Source organism: Thermobia domestica, chromosome 2, assembly GCF_964235325.1.
Source record: "Thermobia domestica chromosome 2, izTheDome1.hap1.1, whole genome shotgun sequence".
In the NCBI taxonomy this organism is placed as follows: Eukaryota; Metazoa; Arthropoda; class Insecta; order Zygentoma; family Lepismatidae; genus Thermobia; species Thermobia domestica.
This window is the reverse complement of record NC_137455.1, coordinates 329,042,969-329,052,377: the sequence shown is the minus strand read 5'-3', so window position 1 is coordinate 329,052,377 and position 9,409 is coordinate 329,042,969. Positions and strand designations below refer to the sequence as shown.

General features: G+C 34.3%; 1 protein-coding gene across 2 annotated transcripts in view; it reads left to right on the top strand.

The window, feature by feature from the left end:
- Positions 1 to 1,969: 1,969 nt before the first annotated feature.
- Positions 1,970 to 9,409, top strand: part of LOC145678688 (dnaJ homolog subfamily C member 9) — an 85,069-nt gene continuing 77,629 nt past the window's right edge. Inside the window, exon 1 of one of the 2 annotated variants that reach the window (XM_081749088.1) lies at positions 1,970 to 2,127. The gene's annotated coding sequence lies outside the window, so the exon portion shown is untranslated. The remainder of the gene's footprint in view (positions 2,128 to 9,409) is intronic. The other variant, XM_081749089.1, reaches the window with a different exon arrangement.

The following is a 9,409-nucleotide window of genomic DNA, read 5'->3' as shown; positions in this document are numbered from 1 at the left end:
GCGCCAAGCGCGGATTTTCCACTACACGGCACTAATCTACTGAAGATTACGTAAACTAAACTATTGATGTGTATGCAGTGAAGAAACCAAGGCTAATATGCTTGATTTAGAATCAGAAGTGTGAGAAAGAATGATAACTTTTTGTTAAGATATTCCTATGTATGTTTGTTTTGGACAAAAAATATTTGAGTTAATTTAAATCTTTTTAAAAACTTCTACATTAGTAACAAACAGTAACTACTGAATATAGGAAATAATAACAAAAATAGCTACCGTAAATAGCAGTTAAAGTTTAGTGTAAAATATTTTTGCCAGTCTTTATTTAATGTTTTAGATAAAATTAAACGATTGTGTTTTTTTTTTTTTTTTTCAAATTATAATCTCACATTGAATATTTATCAGCAACTAGCAGCGTTCACCCCGCTTCGCTGCGGTCACCCCGGAACGCAATAAACTTTGTTACTTAGATAATTTTTACTTTTTCGCTTTCAAGTGATATGATAAAAACCATAGAAGATTGCAGTAAATCTTAACATTATATCGCCTGTCATTTATGTTAACCCGCCCCGCTTCGCTGCGGTCATCCCGGTGCTGGCATATTGTAAAAGTGTCTGTAAAAATAATCAAATCAATTAAAAAATTTTAAACAGAAGATTCAAGCTATTTTCCGCTCTATATCGCCTGTCATTTATGTTAACCCGCCGAGTGACACGGTCATGCGGGTTGCATATAAATACGTTTATTTTTACCTATGATGAACTAATAACAAAGGATTTGTACGTTATGGACACTTGAATGGTCAATTATCTCAAGACACTGGTAATTAAAAATTAAAGTGATATGATAAAAACCATCTAGGGTCCAAATCCTAATAACCCCCCAAAAATGAAAGAAATTGGTTCAGCCGTATTAGCGTGATGAGCGGACAAAAAATTGTACGTTCTCTTTTATATATATAGATTAGTCTCAATATTAGGTAAGATGTGGATGTGAATGGAATTGTTAAATATGCTGCTTTTTTGCAAAAATACAGAAAAACAACCCTTCCCCCAGAGGAGTTGACATTCCCCCCCGGGTGAAAATGTCTGAATTTAACACTGACAATAGTGTTAATCCTTAAATTGCTTTTTCTTAAAAATTTATATTTTTTTGTTATTCAGGAATATGGTCCTTAGAGGTGCCGTCTTTGAACAAATGACCCTAGTTGTCCTGTAATGTCAAGCATTTAAATTGAAGGAGCTTATATACTTTTATTAGAACGCAATTTTTGGTTCTAATAATTGGATGACAACCTTCCGGAGGCCTGGAATGCCTCAGTCAAGTGGAGTCTGGGAATTTACCTTCGGGAAATTGTTTAAAAATTGTAAATATTTAAAAAAAAAATCGGTTTTTGGGTATTATCGTGTATAATTCTGTATAACAAAACATAAGGAGATTTTTTAATTATTCGCAGAAACTTGTGGGCCAGGCAAAGCTTCTCCTACCATAACTACGAAAAGTATTTCAGCATTTAGATAGTCAGTATGTCGAGTCAAAATCTTAATAAAACACCACCTCTGCTTTTTTACCACTTCGAACACTGCCCGAGAGATTGAGATGAATTAGGTGGTGGTTCAAAATTAAACTATAAAGCAATAACGGATATAATTGTACTGTAAATATTGTATATACCAGGGAGGATTTGTAGGCCTTATGCAGTGTCGTTTAGACGTATGATTAGTATCCTACTAAAGGCCTTCTACTACTGCAGGAAACATATGCTAGTCGAACTCTTTAGTATGGCACTAATCACGCTTCAGAACGACTCTGTATAACGCCCATTGATTTTTTAAATTAAGTTAGGTCTACTGGTAAACCAAAATATCTCTGAACCCCATTCCATTACGCTTTGCATCAACTCGAAGCAAAATCTGCGCTTCAGCTCGACTGACATTATGAAACGAACCGAAGTTAGGGATATATTTGAAATCGACCACAGACTGGCAACTCTGTTAAAATGTGGAAAAGACCGCGAAACAATGTCGTAATGACATAATCTTATAATTTGGTTTAATTTCGATACGTTATAAGGAGAAAACATATAATTTAATCTAATTTGCTATCGTGCATAAAGACTAACAACCAGAGGTAAGTTAACTGTAATCTATAGTGTACATTTATAGCCAGAACAGTGAATATTTATTATAGGGTATGTAGATGAGTATTCTGATATTTTTCATATGTTTTGATGATAACTATATAATTTAACATAGTCACCGCCTGCGTAACTTGTTTATTCTGCAATGTCAGAAAAAAAATATTATACTAAATGAATAATTTTCTTCGAGAATGCGGCAATTAGTACTATGTAATTGTACATCGTATTTGTAAAGACATTTTAGATAAGTATAATATATCATCTTCGCCCAAGTTGATGGGACCATACATTGGTAAAGGGCATTTGTGCCGTATCGCCGGACTACTTTGAAAACTGAAAAAAAGCACCAAAGTGTATTCCATTCGGTTATATTTTGTTGGATTACATTGAGTTACGTTAGATTACGTGACATTAGGCGTGGAGTGTTACTTTAATACGGATCCATAGTGTAAATATTAGTAGTAGTACAGGAGCAGAAGTAATAGTAGTAGTAGGAGAAATTGAAATATGCAAGTAATTAAAATATATGTGTGTGATCTCTATGGAACTACATAATTTATACGGTTTACCCAACATTGTTGGGTCGTCAAGTCTAGGAGACTTAAGTGGGCAGGTCATGTAGCTAGAATGGAAGAAAGTAGGGATATAGTATACATGAAGCTGCATCAGTTCCCGAAGGAGCAGGACGCTCATACTTTTAGGGATTATTCATTGAGTATGTACGAACTTACAAAGGGGGTAACAAAGCGACTTTTATTTACTTATCGACTGATACGAAAATAAAAAAGAACGTACCTGTACTTTATATCTGCATGTGTAGTGCCCTTGTACTTTATCTATGACTGTGTGTGTGTGTGGGGGGGGGAATTTAACGCATATTGCATGTCTTGTGCACATGGATACTTCTTACTATTGCACTAAGTAGGAAATTTATGGTATTTCATGTAGAAGTGGTAATAGAACACAGAAGAAACGCAGATCAGGGGGTTCTCATGTATACTATTACCAAACAAATAAAACACAGTTCTGACCAGAGCAGAATGAAATATATTAAAAACTATACTTACAATGTGTTACAGTTTCAAGGACCTAAGGTCCTTTTCATCAGACACCATCAGAGTGTTGGTGTCTGATGAAGAGGACGTTAGGTCCTTGAAACTGTAACACATTGTAAGTATAGTTTTTAATATATTTCATTCTGCTCTGGTCAGAACTGTGTTTTATTTGTTAAGCTACTTATCCAGAGCCATGGAGTTTGTTCACTATTACCAAAATGTTTCACTTTTTGTGCTTCAAATGATTTGCTAAGACATTCTACATATCGTCGCCCGAGATTCAACACCACGTATTTAACACTTCACCATTGAAAACTAACTTTAGCCTCATTATACGCTTTTTTTCTTTTAAGGCAATATGAATAACATATGCATTTGTCATGAAATAGGTGTACTACTTGACAGATTGTTCGCCGTCATATGCTGATTCTAATGGTACAGGGTGTCTACTGATACTGGAAATACTGGAATTTTGATCCACACCCGATGGCAGAATTTTCATTGACTTTCTGCGATGAGCTTTTGTAAGTCAGAAATTTTCTGCAGGATTTCTGCAAAATTTTCTGCAGAAGAAACACTTGTGATTCTTAAAAATACGCTCTACGCGATGTAAAAAACAGTTCAAACTATACTTATGCGAGTCGTCCGTGCATTTAAGACATCTACACATAGCAGATACGTTTTTACACTTTTCTGTTGGCTATTTTTTTTCTCTCTGGCAATTTTCTGCACAGGCGCGGCAAATTTTCTGCGATCACATAGCAGATCGCGGCATGTTGTGCTATGGGGGATCCACATACTGGAAAAATTATCAGGGGCGTTATTTGGGGAGGGCAGGAGGGTCAATTGCCCCTCCCCGTAAGTTCCAGAAACACATGCTTTTTAATAACTTGTATATTAATACACTTATAACATGAAACTCTTTTGTAGATGGCCATTGTGCCCCTCTTAGCAAAATCTGAAATGACGCTACTGTAAATCTACTCTGGGTTTTTGAACTCCAAAAGTCCAGGTAATAACAATCTTGTATTATAACTAGAATAGAAAAATATGCAATTAATTATTTATACAAGTTGTAATATAAATTAATAATACATTTATATAATACATATAATGCTCTTGGCTCACTTTATCAGACCTCCGAGCAGGGTGTCTATGGGTCATGAAAGTCATGAGTTAGGGTTGTCGGTCAACAGATCATGAAAATAGTGAAATTGAATTTCAAGTCATGAAAAAAATGATTTTATAGAATAATATTTATGTGATACAGTACAGTCACTGAATAATAAATTGTGATTTTCCCCAATGATCCAGCGTTAAGACCTTTCTCTCTCTTTTGGGGTTGCAGATAATCACTAATTTTGCTGTTTTTACCAATACTGTTTTCAGTTTCCGTGTTCTTTTTCTTTTTTTCTTCAATACCTCACGTATAATAACAATGGATGCATTATATTATATACAATGCTTCAAGTACAGTATACAGGGCTGCAAATAGTCAGTAAAGTCAGTAAAATGCCCAATAATGGGAAACAGGGCTAGTTTTAATGCTTGGTATGGATGTGGCACATTGCTTGTGTAAAGAATTTAGGGCTTTCGTGAGCAGGTATATACGCCTAACAACAACATTCTTCTTTAATTTATGTTATTTTAAATTATTTTTTGTTGCAGGTCACATTAACTATTTTATTTTGAAGAAATATTTTGTGAAGTCTACGAAGTGTTTGTTGAAAGGTTTTTTTGTCGTACACAATGCAGTAGAAATTTTTGTGTACATACTTCTTTGTTTTTATATTGTATATTAAAAAGGAGGCAAGGGAATTGGCCTGAACAGCTGTGACTTACTCTGGGCTTCGATGATTGCACAGCATTACCTATTTATCTCGTTTCTTTGTCATTTAAAGATCGAATTTCAATTTTCACAGCTGCTCAGTGGGGAGGTGGCCAATTTTAGAAGCAATTAATTATTTGATTTGTTATTGTAGCCTAGCCTACTTCATATTATAAATGAGAATTGATATAAGTAATGTCAGGTATTTAGTCAGCATTTCCACATTTTTAGTCAGTAAATTTTACCCTACAGCTAGTTTGCAGCCCTGAGTATATTATGTACATAATATACTGCATCCATTGTTATTTATTTATTTACTTAAATTATTGTTTCACTTATCTGTTCAGAGACAATGAGTAAAATAAGAGGAAAGACTTCTTTCAAAGATAAGTGAGAGTACAATAAATTCAAATTGGAATTGGCTTCAGAGGTGAGCAAATGGTAAGAATAATGGGTATTGCTCTTTGTGGATAAGTTTTGATATTAGCAACATGGGATGTCTTCAGTTTGATCTCATGCCAAAAGCAAAAAGCATATTGAAAGAGTAAATTCGTAAAGTTTGAGCAAAAAACTGTTTCACATGGTATCTGCTAAGGAAGCAACTATGGACTCTTGTTCCTGTAAATGCTGCTGCATCAACTACAACTCTGTTCCGGTGAAAACTGAACTTCATGAAGTGCGAACTTCAGTTGTTTATAACGAACATACTTGTGTTATTGATAACAGGATCACAACATTCAATACTTGTGTTATGCCTAGAAATACTCTTAACAATTTTATCATCAAGGATGAAGTTATTACTGCAGAAGTATTGTGGGCAATTAATTAAGTTATGACCCTTCTTCTGCTAGAAGTTTGGCATTTGTGGTTTGGCTTTTTAAAGTGATGTTTCTCGGCGAAATTGCGAAGCAGTTCAAGATGCACAAGGATACACTTGGATACCTTGAATACTTATATATTGACTGTGCCCGTACTTTCAAAAAGAATTGACAAACGTTCTTAAAGAGTGTCCTATCTTCTGTATTTCTTTTGATGAAAGTTTAAATTGTGTCGCTCAGAAGGGTCAAATGGATATAGTTTTAGATTTTGGGACGAACAAAATATCTTATGTCCACATTTTTACGTCATGCTACTGCTGAGGACCTTCTGCTGGCATTTTTGAAAACTTGAAAGACACTGGTTTGGATACGAAAAAGATGCTGCAAATATCAGTTTACAGACAGAATGTAAACCTGAAGTTTTTGAACGACCTAAAGAAGTACTTAGATGATCCACCTTCAGATCCGAAGCTGTTGGACTTTGGTACGTGCTTCTTGCATTCTATTTACGGTGAAAAAAAAAAAAAAAAAAAAAAGGCAAATAACAACTCCGAATGGTACATTCACAGATTTTTGCGCTGTCTGTGTTACTTCTTCAAGAACTACCCAAGTAGACGTGCAGATTACAAACGCATAACAGGGTCACATCTCTTTCCTATGAAGTTTTGCTCTATCAAATGGATCGAAAACTCAAAAGTTATTGAAAGAGCTGTGGAAATGTTGTCACATATTAAGGGGTATGTTGATGCTTTTGAGAGAGAGAGAAAACTTCCTGCATCAGACAACTTTGTGTTATTATCAGACATAAACTTTTATACATAAAACTTTTTGTAAGAAACGACCTGCTCCCAGCACAGTTGGAATTCATGCGTTCTCTTTGTCTTGAACTAGAACAGTATCTCCAAATATCAGAGTAATAATTCTGTTTTGCCTTTTATGATTCACTGATCTGAGTTCACTGTACTTCGACACCTGTTGGCAAGAATTGTAAAGAATCAGGTTTTGGAATCGGCAAATACTAAAGAGAAGTTTCTCTGAATTGATTTGAAGAAGACAGAATACCTGAACACCTTCCGTGCTGTTGACATTGGATTTGCAGCCTAAGCAGCTTTAAAAGGTAAGGTAATAAAAGATGGGAAAGTTCTTCAGTTCTATGGTGACTATTGAAATTCCTTGTTGATATATACATGAAGGTTTTTGTAAAAACCCTCTTGCTTTCAAGTTTGTTAGAGGTGCCAACTGCTTCCATCCTGCAGTTATGACCAATTTGTCTATTAAGACCTGCAGGGTAACTGGTGCGTTAGAAGTTCTTGTTGAGGTAAATCAATTATCTAGTATGGAAGCTCGCACTGCAAAACGAGACTACTTAGATTTCTCATCAAAGGAAGAAGTAACGAAGTATCTCAACAACTTTGATCCCAAAACTGATCGATTGGACCATTCTAAGCACCACCTATTTTCAACACAATGTTTTCAAAGAACTGATCCACTTCACACATAAAAGTACTGGTTTTGTTTCACGCCAACGCTGCTATTGAAAGAGATTTTCCATAAACAAAGAATGCCTAGTAGAGAACCTTCATGAAAATAACTTGATTACACAACGTATTGCGTATGATGCAGTATTTACAGTTGGTGGAGTATTAGCTATTAGTGTTCCGAAGATGATGATCCATGCGTCCAAAAATACATCAGCATTGAAAAATGATGCTTTAGAAATGTACAAAAAAAAAAAAAAAAAAAAAAAAAAAAAAAAAAAAAAAAAAAAAAAACAGTCAAAAGAAAGTTAGCAGCAGAAGAAATGAAACAATTAGAATTGAAGAAACGATGTATTATGCAGAGTACTAAGGAAAAAACAGAAGAACTGGAGAATGAGCTGAAGTGAAAAGGTTGAAAAGGATACCGTCTTACATGCGTGTACTTTGTGAGTGTAAGATATAATCATTGTGAATTAATAGTCAATAATTCACAAATTTGTTATAAAATGTATACTGTAAACTATATAGCATAGGACACAAAATTTTGTGTTACATATTTTATAAAGCATATAAACTACTGTATACAGGCTAAATGTATAAAGTTTTTTCTGTGTTGCATATAAAGTGGTTGATTTCATATATGTATATGTCTGCCTTATGACTTATTATTTAGAACAAGTTTTTACTTACAAGACTGGTACAGAATCCACTGAAGAACTATTTACTTGCACAGTGTGTGTTATGATGCTCTTTCTTTGGCTGTGTTTATTGGATGTAACTGTTAACGAAGTGATCTACGTAGCCAAAAATGCATTATCACTTAGAAGCTTTGATATTAGTACTATTCAAATATATTTTGTGTGTATTATATCATTGTGAATTAAAAATGAACAGTTATATATGAAGCTATAAATTTATAAAACAATTTTCATCATTTATGTAAAACTGGTAATTTGTCAACCATACTCTTTTATAATTTGGTTTAGAAATATTAGTCTTAGAAACAATTTTAAATTCATTGAGATTGTAGTTTTTTCCAAAACAAGAGTTGTATACATTTTGTAATTAGACATTTAAAGCATTGGGTGGAGTGTGGGACTGTGAGGGGAGTTGGGAGCCCCTTTAAAGAATGTTAAAAAATAATTTGTATTTAAAAAAAAAAAAACAGACTAACTAAGGCTAATTAAAAATAAAATATTATTTTCTTGGGAAAACAATTACAAACCTGAAATTATCAAGAGTGTGATTATTCCTAAAGGACTTTTAAAAAAATCCCTGTATTAGGTACTGGAATTCTGAAAATGCAACTCAGTAGATACCCTGTGGTATCAAAAACTCAAACGCGGTGTTGAATCTCAGGCGACAATATATATTTCTGTGGCGCACGCTCGAATGATTGCGTATAGATAGTTAATATACATGTAAACTGGACTGATGTGACCTTTTAGGGGTATAATTACGGGTCGATTCGCTTAAACCCTGCCAGCTTTTCAACATGACAGTAATTACTTACGAATAGGTTCGATTAGGTTTTATTTTGGTTTGTTTTGCTTAGTACATAGGTTTGGATCTTCGGGGCTTATCGTAACTTAACCTCGGACGAATGAAAAAAAAATGTGTGAAAGACTAACCAATTTGTGCTACGTGGCCACTAAACAGCATAAATGCGACCAACTCATCACTGTAAACCCCTAAGTAGTGATATGATGCAATACGATTTTAAACATCTGATATATCGAATAAGAACAGCTCACTTGTATTGATCACAGCTCTTGCCTTAGTTGCACACTATTAACTCTGTTTCTAAACATAAAATATACGTTGCCTACATTGTGCAGGAATTGTTACACCGTCATCTTTAATTTGCACACACTCATTTTCACCGTAGTAGAGGTACTTCAGTACTTGTATGGTTTTACTTTTGTAAACATAGAATATGGTTTCGTACATTGTGCATCAATACTCCGCTGGTAAAAACCAATATCGTCGACAGTCTCTTTTATTTGGAAATACTAGTTTTAACTGTAGAATGAACATTTTTATGACGGTGTATTGTAAATCTGGATCTACTTCTCGCTTTTAGTGGCCAGTTA